Raw genomic sequence first — 17,782 nt, 5'->3', positions numbered from 1 at the left:
GCTTCCAGGCACACCTATAAGGGGTTATCCAGTTTAGATGATTTAGGAAGAGGCATCTTAACCTGTTCAAAGTACCAAGCCCATGAGCTGGGGTCCTGAACTGAAACAAAAAAGGCCAAGCACTAACATTCATCTCCCCAAGTCCTGCCTGTGGTACAATATGGCCAGTCACCTCGTGTTCCTGTCACCACGCTGTCCTTCCACATACCTTTAAAATCTGAGCCAAAGTAAACCCCCTCCTTCCCTAAATGGCTTTTGTCAGGGATTTTGTTCCAACAAGACACATGACTAACACGAGTGTTAACTCCACACTCAACACTACTTTCAATGCGTAAACGTAAGCACCTGATTGTCTCTGGTGTTTCCACTGCTAGTTCTTTCAGAGCTGTCAGGACTCTCACAGAGAACAGGGATTTCTGGTTGCTCAGTCTTTATGAGCACACAGAATTTGAAAAAGGGGGCCATCACAGTAGATGGCCAAGATGAAATTAACTCAATGGTATTTTTGTAGACATTTTGTCTCATAGTGCTTTGTTTTTTTGTTTGTTTGTCCGTTTGTTTTGTTGGATTTTGGTCTTACTGGTCTTTTGCTTGCATATCATGGCTTCGGATTTTATGTTTTTATGGTGTGTGTGTGTGTGTGTGTGTGTGTGTGTGTGTGTGTGTGTGTGTTGACAATGTCAAAGATAGTGGTACAAATCAGCCTGGGCCATACTGAAGGACAGCTCTTTGTAGTAGTCATCTTCCTACAGAAGATGAAACAAGAGGATTAGGAATCCAGGATGGGCTACACTGAGGGATCTTATCTCAATTAGAAAAAGAAAGAAAGAAAAAGAAATTTTAAAAAATGAGATGACATAAAAAATATATTTACTTAATATCTTTATTTTACCAACAAGGAAAATAGTGCCTGAAAAAAAAGAAGATAGCATTTGCAATGGTACTGGAAATTTTTCATAACAAAATCACATATTCTTTCTGCTTCTTTATTCCTATCCAAAAGATCTGTTTATCCATGCCTCAAAAATCAAATGGGAGCAATTGAGAAATAAAAGATGTCCTCCTTGCAACCTCTTCCTTTCCATAATTATCAGCAGTTAATCCTACTGAAGAAAGCAAATGGAGATGTTTGCCATCGAGTCATGTGACCTTCGTCTCATTACTGCTTCTTCAACCACGCAAGACACCACCAGCAGAAAGGTCTGTTGTCCAAAAATCGGTCCCTAAGACAAGAGGAGCAATCAGACAGATTACTAACCAACCGGAATGGTTTCGCAGGAAGCCATTGGATCTAGAGACTTCTCTGTTGCCATTTGGGATTGAGCCTAGACATCAAGATCCACTCCTGTACCCAGTGATAGGCAGTTTCTATTCACTGTATTAACAAGTGTGAATAACAAGTGTGAAGACCAGGCACTCCATTATCTCAAGGAGAGTTTGCATAATTATGTGTGCTGACGCCTCAGATAGCCTTGCCAAGTGGTATTAGTGAGTTAGCTCCCTGACATTAAGGGGCCCAGTAGTTGACCTAACATAAAAATATCTGACCTTGGGGTCATTTGTCTTATAAATGTCAGTGAATTTTAAATAATTAATCCAGCTTTTACATCTACTGAGATGCTCCCTCACCCATCACCTTCTAACTACTGAACTTTGCTTGTTCCTCTATCTTTATCCTCTCAGAGCACTCAACTATAACCCTCAGCAGCTTAGCTTCTGTCTGAAACCCTGTAGAAATCGCCTCACACTGTGCCCTCCAGGCTTTTCTATATACATAGGCCATTCCTTCAGGGTCTAACATTACTTCCTCTACTCTATCCTGTCCTCTGAAATTGGGTTGTCCCTAAATGTGTGAGTGCAGAGTAGACATGTGTGTAGGGGTCAGGACAACCTCAGGTGTTAGCCCTCGCCCTCCACTTGGTTTGAGCAGGATCTCTCTCTCTCTTTCTCTCTCTCTCTCTCTCTCTCTCTCTCACTTCAGGCTGCCTGGCTCACAAGCTTCCAGCAGCTCTCCCGACTCAGCCTCCCTTAGCAGCACACTGGGATCACAAATGTGCACTACTGTATCCAGCTTTTACATGATCCTGGGGTTCCTAAGCCAGGTCACTCAGGACATCTCACAGTCAGGAAGCCCTTTACACCGAGTCTTCTCCCCAGCCCCTCTCCGTAGTTTTTCTTGGTCCACAACTTCTACTATTAAACCTGCATGTGCAGCCACATCACTGGACTCAAATTTCCCCTAGACAGGTCTCCACCCACCTCTAGGATATCTAGGATATTAAATACCCATCGTATCTAACTTCTTACCCAAATGGCACATACATAGACAAGCTTCCTATTCCTCCTGACTTTGAGATTTCCACTAATGGGGCCATCATTTTCTCAGCACCCCAAATTCTGAAGATCCAACCCTAATTCTTCCATTCTACTTTTCATGGACAGATTTCTGTCTCAAGCCACCCTCTTCTCTAGTGTGCATCCATTCATATGTGGTCCCCTTTTACAAGCTAGTCTATCGTACATGCAATTTCTGTTCCTTGCTAGAACTCAGCCCCTTGTGAAAAAAACCTGCTTCAATCAAAATAGTCCGCCTGGCAGCCCCAGCATAACAGTGAGTATAAAGCAAAGACTATTAGTCATATGTGATTGATACATGCCAATAATCCCAGCACTCTTGAGTTCTGAGATAGGTGGAAGGTAAGTTTAAAGTTGTCTACATAGAAAGACCCTGTCTTGAAACACAATGAATAAACAAAAAGGAATAATTAAAATGAGCATTCTCAGATACACTGTACTATATTTCCCACTACCCTCTGTCATCCACAGTCAATGACACTGAGCTAGAGTTGTCTTTAATCTTACTACTCAGAGGAAAATTCCCAAAGAAACATTCTAAGTGCTCCCATAACATACAGAGTCCTTGCTGTGTGGGATTCATTATGCGTGTGGCCAACATTTTCAGTCATCGGTGACCACATGAAAACAAAATCTATATTTGGAAGAGACAAAGAAATATGTGGGGAACCAAATCCATGTCCCACGTTAGAGCTCTTCCCTCAGCTTGTTCCCTTGTGGTGGAATCCCATCTCCAGTTCCCTGTAATTTGTTTGTCCTGTTATTACCTCCACACTTGGTTATGAGAGCTCTGCACTGCTAATAGCTACATTCAAAACACTGCAACTCTAGCTCAGTGAGAGCACACAGCTCTGTGAGTGACTCAGCACTGTGATGGTGCCATGTTTCTGTCCTTGCTCACCACCTCTGCCAGCTCTGGGTTTGCTGCTGCCTGGAGCTAATTAAGCACAGATAACAATTCTTAGGTTTAGGGGTTGCTTGTTTACTTTTGTTTGCTTACACAATCAGCACCATATTAAAGGTAGTGTGGTCAGACTTTCTGAATTCCTAGACAGATGCATGAATGCAATCCACCAATGTGAAGAAAGTTGGTGTGGCGCTTCACATAGCCTGGAGCGCTGGAATAAAGCTTGAACCAACCTGCATGCTTGCACCAACGATGCCACAGACAGCCTTGAGAAAACTTGAACAAGTCCCTCCATTGGTCTCCTCTTATCATAGGGACAATAAACAGGTAAATGAAGCATTCTTAGGGGAAACTCATGCAACTCAACAATTTTTATGAATGTCTGGCTAGTGGGTAGTATAAAGCTAACACACATACCAGCATCAGTCCTCCATGAAAAGTCTAATTCATTTGGTCAGTCAGAATGCTATAGCTAGTAGTTAATTCTGTTAACCAGTTAATTCTGGTTAACAATACATTTACAAAGCAAGTCTGATTCCTTTTTAATGGCCAATAACTCAAGCTGGTTTGAGAGAAGGTATTAGCATTCAGTTTATCATAGCGCTCTTGCTGATACAGCCCCCAAGTTATGTCGCCTGAAGCAAAGCTGAGGTACAGACACTGCTCTGCTCTTCCCTTGTCCCCCTCCTCTGTCACACTCCCGAATACCAGACAACTGCACACTACCTTGCCCTGTCTCCTAATGGGTCTTTGCTTCTCCTTACTCAGTGTGATATGCCAGTTCACTGATCTCACCCTCAAGTCTGATATCAAACCACAATTCCCGAGACTCTCCTTTAGACCCGATATTCTCTTTATCTGTGTTCATTAAATCACTTTTATTACTTCATACTTTGCATTTGGTTTTTGTTATTTCTGCCTACCTTGATTCTTTCTATTAACATGTAAATTTCCTTTGGATCAAACTTTTTTGTATATTTACAGCATATGCCAAATTTTTCCATGTAGAAGAAGTCTATTAATATAGCTTGGCATCAAAGAACAGATGTTTCCAACATTATGAATGGAAAGTCTTTGGTGGCTTGGCTGTGCTTTCAAGTCATTCATCTCTAAGCCTTCCCTTTGGGCTAATGGTCATTGCTAGGATTAGTGTGGGCATCCATGATGTTCTTCTCACTCCATGTTTGCTCTGTGCTGATCCTCTCTGTCATCATCTGTAGCTTTTCGGTGTATAGTGGCTTCAGAACACTTTCTTTCCAAATGCTATGTCAGAGTCAAGCATGAGGTATGTGCTTTAAATTGCCATAAAAAGAACAAAAATCAGTAAGTAACGGTTTCATTTATCCCTAAATCAATGCCAGCAATTCCGAAGCAGCCAGCCCAGAGCCAATACTGCCTTTCCAAGTCTTCTTCCATTATCATCTCCGCTGACATCAAAGGCATCATCATTGTCTATAACTTACTCAGATGCCAAAGAATGTCTGGCATCATACTAGACCCTTGGACAAAACTACACCTTAATTGTGGAGAGTGCAGTCCCTAAGTTCTTGGAATTTCCTTTGGAGTCAAGTCACGTTAGTGTGAGGTATCATTAATAAGTTACCAAATTTTCACAAATGAATCATAAGTTAAATTTTTCAAGCAGACACCTTGGAATAGAATGCAGTTCTAATGATGCTGGCAAAGTCTGAAGTTACTTTCAAATTTTTCTTTTGATTTGTTTTTAAAGTCAGTTTATGTTTATCAGATTTTGTTTTGCTTTAGCCTCAAGTGGAATTATTCAGTTTGATTACCCAAGTTTCTCTCTAAATGTCCATAGATGATTTATAAAAATCACTCCTATCTTAAAAAGCTGAAAACTTTCCCTAACTGAGGATATTTCAAAGAGCATGCTAGTAGTCCTGAAGACTATTCTGTAAATACCTCAAACAATAACAGTACTATTTGAGTATATGTATAATCTTATTATGAAAGAAAAAATACTTAAAGTGGTTGTATTTAGATATACCTACTTTATAGTTGTACTTAATATATTTCTAGACAACTGCAGAGGCAAACAGAAAAATCATTTAGAGATTTTTTTTTAGGCCAGGTATATTTGAAAAATAAATATTGTATATATTTAAAATAAATAATGTATTTTATTCACATTTACATTGAGAAATTATTACCAGAATCAAGCTAAGAAATATACCATATTTACCTTTTTAAAAAGATATATATCTTGAGAGTATGTTCTAATTTAGTTTCCATTGCCATGATAAAATACTCTGACCAAAAGCAACTTAGGGAAGGAAAAGGTTTGTTTTAGCTTACAAACACAGATAACATTGAGCAAAGTCAAGGCAAGAACTCAAGGCTTGAAGGCAAGCCTACTTGTTCTCCCATACAGCATTACCTCCAACCAAGAGACTCACTTCCCAGCCATAGAAGTGCATCAGGAACGCAGGAGAATTTTGCTTCACGAGATGGCTCACTGGCTGCCTTATGTGAAGCTAGCTTCCTTACATAGTTCAGGACCGCATGTAGGGGGCTGGACCCTCCTATATCAATCAACAGACAAGACAATCCCCCACAGACATGCCAACAGGTCAATCTGAGCTAGGCAGTTCTGTAGTTGAGGCTTTCCTGTCAGATGACTTTAGACTGAGTTAAGTCAACAGTTAAAGCTACCCAGGACAGAATATTTAAGATCTACTGTCTTAGCAAGTTGTTATTACTATAGTAATAATGTCTTTTAAGTCTCTATAGAGTGTTCGTCTTATAATTGAAAGTTTTGACAGTGTGTTATTACCAGCCTTTTTTTTTTAGAGAATTATTTTTACTAGGTATTTTCTTTATTTACATTTCACATGTTATCCCCTTTCCCTGGTTTCCCCTCCAAAAACCCCTATCCCCTTTCCCCTCTCCCTGGGGCATAGAGCCTTCACAGAACCAAGGGCCTCTCCTCCCATTGATGAATGACTAGGTCATCCTCTGCTACATATGCAGCTGGAGCCATGAGTCCCACCATGTGTACTCTTATGGAAACACCTTTAATATTATAAATGGATTATGTATGTTCAATACTATAAATGAATTGTGTTTAGACCTAAGTCTAACAGTTGTAATTATAATGCTCCTGTTACTGAGAACCTGGTATGTACACTTAAAAGTACTGTTCTCACTTGACTGGCAGAGAAAATAAGCCTCAGAGGTACCCAGCTAGCAAAGGAACATGGTCTATGTTGTTGGCTTCTGATCAGAAGCCAAATGAAAGATTCCTTCAGAGTCTAATTTCTCTGTAAATCCACCTCAGTTCTCATGGCTAATTTAGGTGGCAATGAGTTAAAGGAAAGGAAGGGAGGGAGGGAAGGAGGGAGGGAAAGGAAGGAAGGAAGGAAGGAAGGAAGGAAGGTAAGCAGAAAGGGGGAAGAAGGAAGATTGCAACACAATATCCATTTCAGAGATTCTGATCTGCAAGCCCATGATCCCTCTACACCATACCAATACTCTGTTTTGTTTTGTTTTATTTTGTTTTGTTTTGTTTTGTTTTGTTTTGTTTTGGAGGACAGAGCCTTTTAGCAAAGTGATGGTAGTTGGTATTAACAACTGGAACTCCATGTTTTATATACCATCTTCCTGGAGTTTGTATCCTGGAAGACAGTATTTTATGTATCTTCTCACTAGGAGGCCCCCATGACTTCTTGCAGTGGTCGTTACAATACGTGTTGCTCAAAGGTTTTTGGGATGGAGCGTTTCAAAGGGACTGTGGGTGAATTTAGGGAAGTAGCCACCCAATGTGTCTAAAGAGCAACAGAAACTGCCCCTACTCACATGAACCCCCAGGGACATTCTACTGCTTAAGGTCGTGTGTCTACATACCTGTGGTAATGTGTCCCTAATGCGGTAAGCATAGCAGTTGTTCACGCCTTGGTGCCAATGCTTTTATTAGGTGTCTATGACTAGAGGATTGGAAAACATAACTAGATTTCATCATTATGACAGCCTGTTATCTTTGCACCCAGCATTCCTCCCTGATTTCACTCTCAATTTTTTTAATGAATCTCATCTTGGGCCAAAAGTTCTTTTCTAAATATGACTCAAAAACATCTAATAACATCATCAGTGCTACACTATGAAGATGCCTCCATAATGTCTGACTTCTGCTAATTCTCTTCACAGGCACAGTGTGTGTCTCTCACCTAAGTTTTCTAATGCACCGTCATTCATTGCTTGGTCTCATTAACTTTGACTTTATCTACAGAGAGCAACTATGTCTACAGCTAAGATTATCATGAATTGTTTATCACGATACACAAGATGTAGACATAAAAGAATTGTAGCTAATTGAGAAACACAGAGCTATACATAAATAAATAAAATGAATTAAAAAAAAGAATTGGTTAGCTCTAGGGCATCTGTGGTATCATGGAAAACCTGGTAAATTAAGTCTCATAAATTTTCAAGTGCTAGCCCATGACTACATGTATTTCACAGCTTCCTTATAACAATGCACACCTCATAGAGCTGTGAGAAATGATCGCAGAGCAAAGTGCATGGTGAAATATAAAGCTCTGTTGTTGTTTAAAGGGATAGGCTTGGGCTGGGGACATGACTCGGTCTTAAAGGTGCCTAAGTGCCTGAGTTTAGATCCCTCGAACACATGTAAAATCTGGGCACAATGGTGCACACCTATAACCCTAGGATAGGTCTAGAAGCAAAGACCTAGGGGCTCCCTGGAGCTCATTGACCAGCCAGCCTAACCAAATTGATGAAATCCAGTTTAGTGGGAAAGGATATATTTTTAAAAAGGAAGAGGTTGGAAGACACTGGACATCAACCTCTGCCTTATACACACACATGCACTCTACTACAGGAAAAAAACCAGACAGACAGACAGAGTTCATGAGAAATAGGCCAAGTTTTGTTCCTATCTTGGTTCTATCATTTTTTGAGCTGTGTAACATTATCCAATTATACAATACAAATTTCAGATTCTTCATTTTAAGGTAGAGACAATAATACCTTGCAAGTATGCTTTGAAGCTAACACAAGAAAATGCTTCGGTAGCTCTGCCTGGAACACAGTGGGTATTCGGGGAAATCCTGTGTTCTCCTGAAATGGGACTAACGTCCACCACTTTCTATTGCACAATAATGCACAAGATAAATAGTGATAAGCAATGAAACCACAAAGCAGTAAATCAGTGACCAGACATAAATGGTGTGTTTTCCTGTCTAACAGTGATCTCCTGATGTCCTGGAACTGGCAACAGAAAATTACATCAAATGCCAAGGAAACAGCATGAAGTAAGCATGACAAGGTAAGCCAGGCTGAAAAGCTCCCAGAAAACTCAGGGATGGTCAGGAAGAGCCCTGTGCACATCCAGAAACTTAAGAACATGTTGCTCAGACAAACAAGGTAGATTCAAAAAGACTGGGAACACTTTACTAGAGAAATGTGTTTGGGCTCCAAGATCTCAGGGCACTTTGGGTTCATGCCACACAAGCTGTTGCACAATTTTTGGGGGATGGTTTCCTACCAAATCTCAAATGCATGACATCACACAGCCTGCCTCTCAGGGCTACCGCTGTATGTTATTTCCTAATTACGGCTGTGGACAGCCTGTGCAGTGATGACGATTGACATCCACTGCACATCTTCCTGAGCTGGAGCAAGGTGAGAGTGAATATTAGCTCCAGCTCACAGGAGAAATGTGGTCATTGCTATCACTCACTGCACAGCAAATCCCATCGTCCTGGAATTATAGAAGAGGCACTTGCGATTAGAGAATCAGGGTGCATAAACTTGGAGTTCTGCTCATCTTGAGGGGCATCATAGGAGGGTTTCTACTCAGCCACTTTCAGGATACAAATTAATGACAATGTAATTCTTACTGTTTCAGTTCACTTGGAGCATCGCAACACTGATCATCATAATGGTTCGTTTTTCTAATCTCCAGAAATGAACCGCCTTTGTTTATTATTTGAGTGTATGTATGCATGCTCATGCATGAACATGTACAGATGTGCAAGGGCCGCCATCCATGTGGAGGTCAGAGGACAACTCATGGGAGTCAGTTCTGTCTACCATTTGGGTTCGGAGAATTGGCAGCAAGAACCTTTAACCACTGAGTCATCTTGTCAGTCCATCGCTTGGGTTAGGTTCACATTTGCATCTTATGGTTTCTCGGCTCTCTGGTCTGTATTCTTGCCAGCTTGAAACAGACTTGTAAAATGTTAGCGATGATAACCATCCTTGAAGTAATGTTAATGAGCAAAAGGCAATTTGGCTACTCCCATCATCCTGAATCTGACTCAGCTCATTTTTCCCCTGAATCTGACTCAGCTCATTTCCCCCTCTGTATTGAAACAGGAGAGTTCTCAACAATTGAACCAGAAACATAGGAAATGAATGAAAATGCACCAGATATGATATTGATTTTACAGCATCAACAAGAGTCGACTTCAGAGAATACCCTCTAGTTATTAAGTAATACAGAAGACACACTTTCTACAAAGTCATTCTTATAAAGCAGACTTGCTACAAAGTTGCTTTTTTTTTTTTTTTTTTTTTGGCATATGCCTTCACCTTTCAACTTACCTACTTAAAAAAGTAAAGTTAAAATGCTCATCAGCTGGAGAGCAACTCAACAATTTCAGCATAATAAAGCAATATAATATTTAACCACAAAACAGAAAATGAAAATGGATGGCTTGAATAAGGTTGTTTCTAGAAGAGAGAATGGATGTGAACGTGTGACTGTAGTGTACATTTATACACTCTGAAACAAAAATGGAAATAGTACACAGAATGTGGGCTTACTTTTCAAGAAAGAGAAAAAAATAAAATTTTGAGTTCATGTGTAGGAAAAATTTCTAGAAGGGTCTTTGAACATAATCTTTCATTACATGGATTATTTACCTTTTTCTCTTACAATGTTTTCTAACCTAAAGACATTATGAACAGCTTGAGCCTCCAATTCCCCCCACCCCAAGTTATGCAGCTAACCCTATTTCTGCACTGGTCAGGAGACTGACTCTATTTCAATGGAATCCCAATATGCTTGGTTTCTGCTAAGGAACATGTTGGTGAAGGCCATGGACAAGAGGCTTGGTGATAACATGAGGCATGAAAAGGGTGTCTAGCTCATATCTTGTCTAGGGTTTTCAACCCAAATCAGAAAGACCACGTGGTGGTTGTTTGGCTGTTTGGGAATAAGGGAAGGAGATAAACAGGCTCTCATTCACACCAGTGCTCAGTGAATCAGAATGGATCTCAGGCTACATTTTAAAGGACAATATGCCTCACTCTAAAAAGAAAGAAGAGAGTGAACCAGGGCTTAAGGCTCAATAGAGCAGAAGAAATTGGGCTTCTGGGATTATTTTATACTTGAAAACAAGTCAAAGAAACTGTTGTGAATGAGTTCACAGATATGCTTTCAAGAATTAAAAAGCTAAGTGCAAGTCAGGATGGGTGGGGTTCCAGAGTGGCGGCATGAACTTTGCTCCCTACCATTCATTCACCTAAGACAGCTCAAGCTACAGTCACAGAACAAGAACAAGAAAGCAACTTTGAATTTGCCCTTGAAGCTGTCTCCTTATGCAAAGAAAAAAACCCGAAATGTCAGGGACAACCCTCCGCAAAGCATTTCACTCAGCCTGCTCTTCCTTTGCAGTGAAACAGTCCTTCTTTCTACCAACAGATGGGAACAGGCTGGTTTGATCAAGTCACACAGTCAGGTGACGGTAGAGTGAAAACTGGCCTCTCTCTTTCCCATGCTCTTACTACTCTGGCCAGCTCTTTCCACAGAACCACTAACCTCCTGTTCTAAAGTCTTCAAGAGTTTCCAAAAATACAAGAATGCTTATTTTTAAAGTGCTGCTATTAGACAATGGACCAGTGTTGTAGTTTATCAAAGGCTCTTGCCTTCGCCTACCAATCCTGCAAGGAAAAATATCTTACCACAAAGGAGCAAATTTTGAATAATGACTATAGAGCAGCCCAACTGGCTGTCACTGGCCTCCTTTCTTTTCTCCGTCTTCATATACCGAGGATATTCCACCAGCAGTGACGTTAACAAGTCTCCGTTTATCTGAGTTGGCAGGTACACGGTATGCATTTCCAGAAGCAACTCTAAACTTCAAGGCTGTACAAATCACGTCTGATTTTGTAACTTAGCAGAGTTTCCAGCTAATGCCAGCACTCTTTTTCTGAGTCAGTTCCATTATTTGGAAAGCAAACAGAAGAAATATTTTTCAGTCCCCCAAATAACATTTCAAATGCAAATACTTAGAAGGGGGGAAAAAGTCTCAAAGAACACCAGAAGAAACAGACTTTGAAAATTAGCCTTCTCAAGCAGAATGGGAAGAAAAAAAGGTTTTTCAAATAGAGGATTACAAGTTCTTTTATTTACACATGGAGGAAAGTAGCTAAATATTGACACTGTTCTTTACGATAGAAGGCATTACATACACAAGAGGCTGTTGACTCTGGATGTACCAGACAAAAGCAAACCTAAAACATTTCCTTTTCCATCAGTACAAGAAGAAATGACGGTATTATAAGTAATAATCAGTCTTCATTATGCCGAACTAGCAAAAAAGATACCAAGATTTTTTTTTTTCTGCTATGAAAAGATGATCCCCAAGGTCCTCTTCATTTGCAGGCTTCACTTCTTTCTCTCACCAAGGGGCAGGGGAGTAGCAGTCCATCAAATTAGTTAATTGCAATGAATCCTTGGTAATAGGACTTCTTACCTTGGGCAATTCTTTTATGTCTCACCATGTTAATGAAGTTCCTAGACTTAAACCAAAGCCCAGATGGTTTGATTTGTAATGTCAGGACTAGGAGAGAGAGATTTTTGTCCTTATGGCAAGCAATTTATCTCAGAAGGCAAGACAGCATAAAACCTGCCTGATCTTTTCACAATGATTTTTACAGACTCTATTGTATTAAAATGTATTGACTAATGATGGTAAAACTCTACAAGATAGAATCCCTAATAGAGCCCATGGTGTTTAAGAAATGTACAATACTGCTTTTGGTAAGCCTTTCCCAGAGAAATGTGTAAATTCCGTTCCCAAGGGGAAAACCAGAATTATTAATTCAGAGGTTTCCATTCCTCACACGGTTTTTCCTTTTGCTCCATATCACACTTGACTTCCATATTCATTATTTTTCTATTGCTGTGATGAATGCTTTGACCAAAGCAACACATAGAAGAAAGAGTTTATGGTTCCAGAGGCTTAGGCTTCATCACAATGTCAGGGACAGAAGGGGGCAGACATAGTGACTGGAGCTGAAGCTAAGAACTCACAACTCAAACTGTGAGCAGGAACAGAGAATGCACTGGAAATGTCCAGTGGCTTTTGAAGCTTCAGAGCCCACCCCAGTAATACACTTCCAGCACCAAGATCACATCTTTTAGATCTACACAAGCAGTATCCCAATCGGGGACCAAATATTCAGATGCCCAAAACATCTCATTCACACCACAAACTTTCAAATTAATTTGGATAAGCAGTTAAATTGGTTCTAAATAAAGTTTTAGGGTCCAACTTGACAAACAGGCTTTTCTCAAAATAAGCACTGAAGATTTTTACTTTGTTTAATATACTTTCCACATGAGTAGATGCAAATTCTAGTCAGAGGAATTGCTATCACTATCCCAAATTTTAGGTTAGAAGTCTAATTATAATAATAATATTTTAGAGGAAAAAATGACGTTCATTATTGTCCTCTAGCTTCTTAACTTTTAACTTCAAAAAAAATGTGACTGTTTTGTTATTTGACAGTGAATTTACATTATTGCTTCTTATCTAAGAAAAATTATTATCTTAATTTTTTTAATTAAACTGGAACCTCTCACCTTAACGTTTTGATTATCTACTTTGATTATCTACCATGGTTTTCTTCTGCTCAACAAATTATTCCTTCCTGGGGGGAGAAAAAAAAAACCAAAGTTCCATTTTCATTTAACCATGCCCTCCTCCCCATCCTTTCCACTCCCCTATCTCTCCACATCCCCTCTCCACCAATAAGCAATTGCCACACCCATTTTACAGACAGGAAAAGGAAGCTCAAGGGTTCTTCATGGTATCCAAAGACATTCTGACTCTAAACTTAAATTGTTAGGAATGGTGAATTTTGTGTGAAACCAGTACGTTCTGAAACACGGTTTCTTAGATCAGCCACTGCTCAGGTCTGAGGTCAAAGGGTGGGAACACACTTCTGTCTGTGAGTTCTTAAGGACCAGCTATTGTGCTGTTTCCAGCATGGAACACTGTGTCTGAGACTGCTTTCCATTCATCTCAGTTGGAACAGATAACTATATAATTCAATAAGCATGATTTGTAATTAAATAGTGTCTTTTCTTGTTGCTCTAAAATTGTATTTTGCCAATTGTGCTATTCAGAAAACTCTCAGAGATGTTAATAGCTACATCATAAGAATGAGTCCTAGTGGTGAATTTGAGAAATATTATTTATTAAAGGACTTTTAAAGAGAATTTATAATCCATATTAGCTTGATAAAAGGATCTGAGCTCTCTTATGATAAAGAGTCTTGTTTAATTTCATTTAACTCTTTGCCCAAAGAAATCAACCTTTCTTAGGTAGAATTGCTTTAACATTTCTCTATTTAGCCATGATGTATGAACTGCAGTTTAAAAAAAAAAATTCCATTAAACTGAACTTGATGGTACACATATATAAATCCAACACTTAGGAGGCAAAGAGTCATGACAACCACAAATTCAAAGCCAGCTGTGCTACATATGGAGACTTTGTCTCAAAACGAGACCTTTAAACTAAAATTCAAAAAGATAAAAGTAACAGAATACGCAGGGCATGGTGACTCACGCCTTTAATCCCAGCACTCGGGAAACAGAGGCAGAGGCAGGCGGATTTCTGAGTTCCAGGCCAGCCTGGTCTACAAAGTGAGTTCCAGGACAGCCAGGGCTATACAGAGAAACCCTGTCTCCAAAAAAAAAAACCAAAACAAAACAAAACAACAACAACAAAAAAAGAGTGGCACAATACAGTTAGGTGGTGGTGCACTCCTTTAACCCCAGGTGGATCTCTGTGAGTTCAAGGCCAGCCTGGTCTACAGAGTGAGTTCCAGGACAACCAAGACTACAGAGTGAAACCTTGTCTCAAAAACAAACAAATTTTAAAAATGGCAGAATAACGTCAGAAAAAAGGAAAAACAAAATTCTAGAAAAGGAACAATATTTTGAAAATATTAACAGACAAGAGTAGAAAAGAAAAAAAAACACACAAATGCTGGCCAATTGTGGGCTATTTGATGGATTAATCCCAAAGGACCAGAGAATCTAGGCTGTAATGACTCACCAAGCGCGTGTCTGTGAAAGAGAGCTCCAAGGTTGTTCCGGGTTTCGCTAGGCAAGAAACCCAGACAAGAAAGTCATAAAGGTCCAAAAGATTCTGAGGCAGAAAAGGTGTCAAGCATCAGAGAAAAGAGATAGCAAGCTGAGAGCAAGGTTAGGAAGTACCGTCTGTACTGGGGGCTGGGACTGAGGGCCACAGGTTCCATCTTAGGAACATAAGTGAGTAAACAGAAACTCTTGCCTCGAGGCCAGAGAGAGCTAAGGAAGCTGGAAAAAAAAAGAAACAAAGAGAGATGCCTATAACATTCATGTCCCTATACAACATGATACTACATTTTAATGTAAACTATATTGCATTTTTCACATAGTACAATTAGCAAGGGGCTGAGCCCGACGCTAGAGCCAAACTCTGGGGTTCCCACCTTCACCTCACACCCATCCATAGCATCTAGGGCGTTCGGAAATGCTATAGTTTCTAAGTAAGGTGGGTCCAAAGAACTAAGTATCGATATTGCTTGTGCTGGAGTCCCTTCTGCAGATCATGAAACTAGACCATCTTCATTCCCTTCCTTAAAAAGGAAGATAGCGGTTTTCTTTTCTTTGTTTTCTTTCCTTCCCAAGGGCACGTTAGATGATGCGGATGACCCAAGCACAAGTGTGGGAGCCTATCACTACATGCTGGAGTCAAACATGGGGAAGACTATGCTGGAGTTTCAGGAACTAATGACCATTTTCCAACTACTGCACTGGAATGGAAGCCTGAAAGCCCTCCGTGAAACAAAGTGCTCTCGACAGGAAGTCATCTCCTACTATTCCCAATATTCTTTAGATGAAAAGATGCGTAGCCACATGGCCCTGGACTGGATTATGAAGGAGCGTGAATCACCAGGAATTCTCTCTCAAGAGCTGCGTGCAGCCCTAGGGCAGCTGGAGGAAGCCAGGAAGGCTGGACAAGAACTACGATTTTACAAAGAAAAAAAAGAAATCCTGAGCTTGGCCCTGACTCAGATCTATAGTGACCCTGACCCTTCCTCACCCAGTGATGACCAGCTAAGCCTCACGGCTCTGTGTGGCTATCATTAGCAAGGCCAGGTGGCAGGTTTCCTGAGGACGTTCACATCAGGAATCTACCTGACAGAAGTTGTTAGAGATTTTAGCATGATAGTCAGTACCTGAAGGCTGTACTGCTCCTACACAGTCTGTTCACAGAATGGGAGGCTAGGGTTGACTGATCCCGATCCCAACTTCCTACTTCATGTATGTTTTCAACCATTCCCTTAGGGATTCTACTTCAGAATAAAAAGAAAGACAACAAAATTACTTTAGAAAGTATTCTTCAGGGTTTGATCTAATCTAAAAAACCTAGTTGATATGTGCCTTGCTAAATTGTATGCATTGCTTCACACAACAGTCCAGTAGAGCAGTCTTGGAGAAAACAGCAGCCAGGACTAGGGAAAGGATCATGATAACTTCTTTTTTTCTTTTTTTTTGGGGGGGCACAGTTTCTCTGTGTAGCCCTGGCTGTCCTGGAACTTGTCTTTAGATCAGGCTGGCCTTGAACTCAGAGCTCTGCTTCTGAGTACTAGGATTAACTACATCTACCACAACCACCTGGCCTATAACAATGTTTTAAATACTTAAGAGTAAATAAATAGTACAGATGATTTAAAAAAAATGTACAACACTCAGCATGTTTTGAACCCTCCTGAAAATTACTGTATCCTCATTATATATTTTGAAATTAGCTTTAATAACAAACACTATCACATATACTTCTCAGACAGGATGAAATTAAGTACATAACTGCCCTATTCCAATGTCCTAAAAAGGTGATGGTGTGTAGTGTTAGATGATTTCATTTTAAAATGATATTTTTTTAAAAATCATATCACTTCCCATAATGAGGCTAAATGTTCTAAGGAAAAAAAAACTTTAGATTTTTGTAATCTTGAGAAGGAGTTAGGATTTGTGTGTGTGTTGAATAAATTTTTAAGTGAAAAAAAAAAAAAAGGAAGATAGCATATTTATACCCTAGAGATGCCACAAAAAGCCGGCTAGACAGTGCAGTACTGCAAAGACATTATTAGAAGATGGCATCTTTATTTGGTCACATTTCCTTTCCTGTCTCACGTAAGAAGCACTCATATGCACTCTTCTTCTATGGTCTTTTTTTCTTTTTTATTCTTTTCTCAAACCTTGTATCCCAACCACAGTTTTCCCTTCCTCCACTGCTCCCAGTCCCCACCCACCCACTTCCCCTCTTCCCCAGATCTACTCCTCCTCCATTCCCCTTCAGACCTCCCAGGGATATCAACAGAACATGACACAAGAAGTTACAATAAGACTAGGCACAAACCCCTCACATCAAGGCTGGACAAGGCAACCCAGTAAGAGGGAGGAAAGGGGTCCCAAGAGCAGGCAAAAGAGTCAGAGACAGCCTCACTCCCATTGTCAGGAGTTCCATGAGAACACCAAGCTACACGACCATACCATATATGCAGAGGACCTAGCTCAGGCCCATGCAGGCTTGGTGATTGTCACTTCAGTCTCTGTGAACCCCTATGAGCCCTGCTTAGTTGGTTCTGTGGCTATGTTTTCACTGGTGTCCTCGACCCCATCTGGCTCCTATAATCCTTCCTTTCTCTCTTCAACTATGTTTATAGCACCTTTATTCATAGTAGCCAGAAAGTAGAAACAACCTAAATGTCCCTCAGCTGAAGAATGGATAAAGAAAATGTGGTTCATTTTCCTGATGGCCTATTCCTCAGCTGTTAAAAAACAATGACATCATGTCTACGTTTTGTCCATAGATTGCCATATCCGTTCCCCTCCCATCTCTTGCTCAGGTGCTGTTTGTCTCACCCATCTCACATAATTGCAACCCGATGGCTCTCGTTTTCAAGCTACTAGAGAGTGTTAAAGAAAATAAGACATAGCTGTTCATATTGTATGTATATAGCTCCACTGCCTTACTCCTATAGCTATGTTACATATGTATAAAATAAACTTTCAACTAGCTACTGTGAGGGAAGAAATGTGTATGGACTCCAAACACACACACACACACACACACACACACACACACACACACACACACCAAACAAAACTGGGATATCAATGATGTTCCCTCCTGTTCCATTCCATCTTCTGTCTGAGCCAAAGACTTAAACTCTGACTTCCTAAGACAA

At 40.2% G+C, this 17,782-nt stretch overlaps 2 long non-coding RNA genes and 1 pseudogene across 4 annotated transcripts; 2 read left to right on the top strand and 1 right to left on the bottom strand.

The window, feature by feature from the left end:
- Positions 1-865: 865 nt before the first annotated feature.
- On the bottom strand, positions 866-11,658 carry Gm51626. The gene is made up of 2 exons (XR_003947834.1): positions 11,210-11,658; positions 866-1,223 (listed from the first exon to the last, which is right to left on the bottom strand). It is a non-coding gene; the product is annotated as a predicted gene, 51626 (long non-coding RNA).
- On the top strand, positions 8,455-13,923 carry Gm38388. Of its 2 annotated transcripts, XR_865458.3 has the most exons (3): positions 8,455-8,567; positions 9,150-9,185; positions 9,620-13,923. It is a non-coding gene; the product is annotated as a predicted gene, 38388 (long non-coding RNA). The 2 variants fall into 2 exon arrangements; XR_865457.2 differs by having other exon boundaries at positions 9,150-13,923.
- A 98-nt stretch (positions 13,924-14,021) lies between these two features.
- On the top strand, positions 14,022-16,505 carry Gm11578 (annotated as a pseudogene). The gene is made up of 2 exons (XR_003947601.1): positions 14,022-14,097; positions 15,079-16,505. The product of XR_003947601.1 is annotated as a predicted gene 11578 (transcript).
- Positions 16,506-17,782: the final 1,277 nt, after the last annotated feature.

This window comes from Mus musculus, chromosome 1, assembly GCF_000001635.26.
Source record: "Mus musculus strain C57BL/6J chromosome 1, GRCm38.p6 C57BL/6J".
Taxonomy (NCBI): Eukaryota; Metazoa; Chordata; class Mammalia; order Rodentia; family Muridae; genus Mus; species Mus musculus.
The sequence above is the reverse complement of the archived record's forward strand: the minus strand, read 5'-3'. Positions and strand labels throughout refer to the sequence as shown.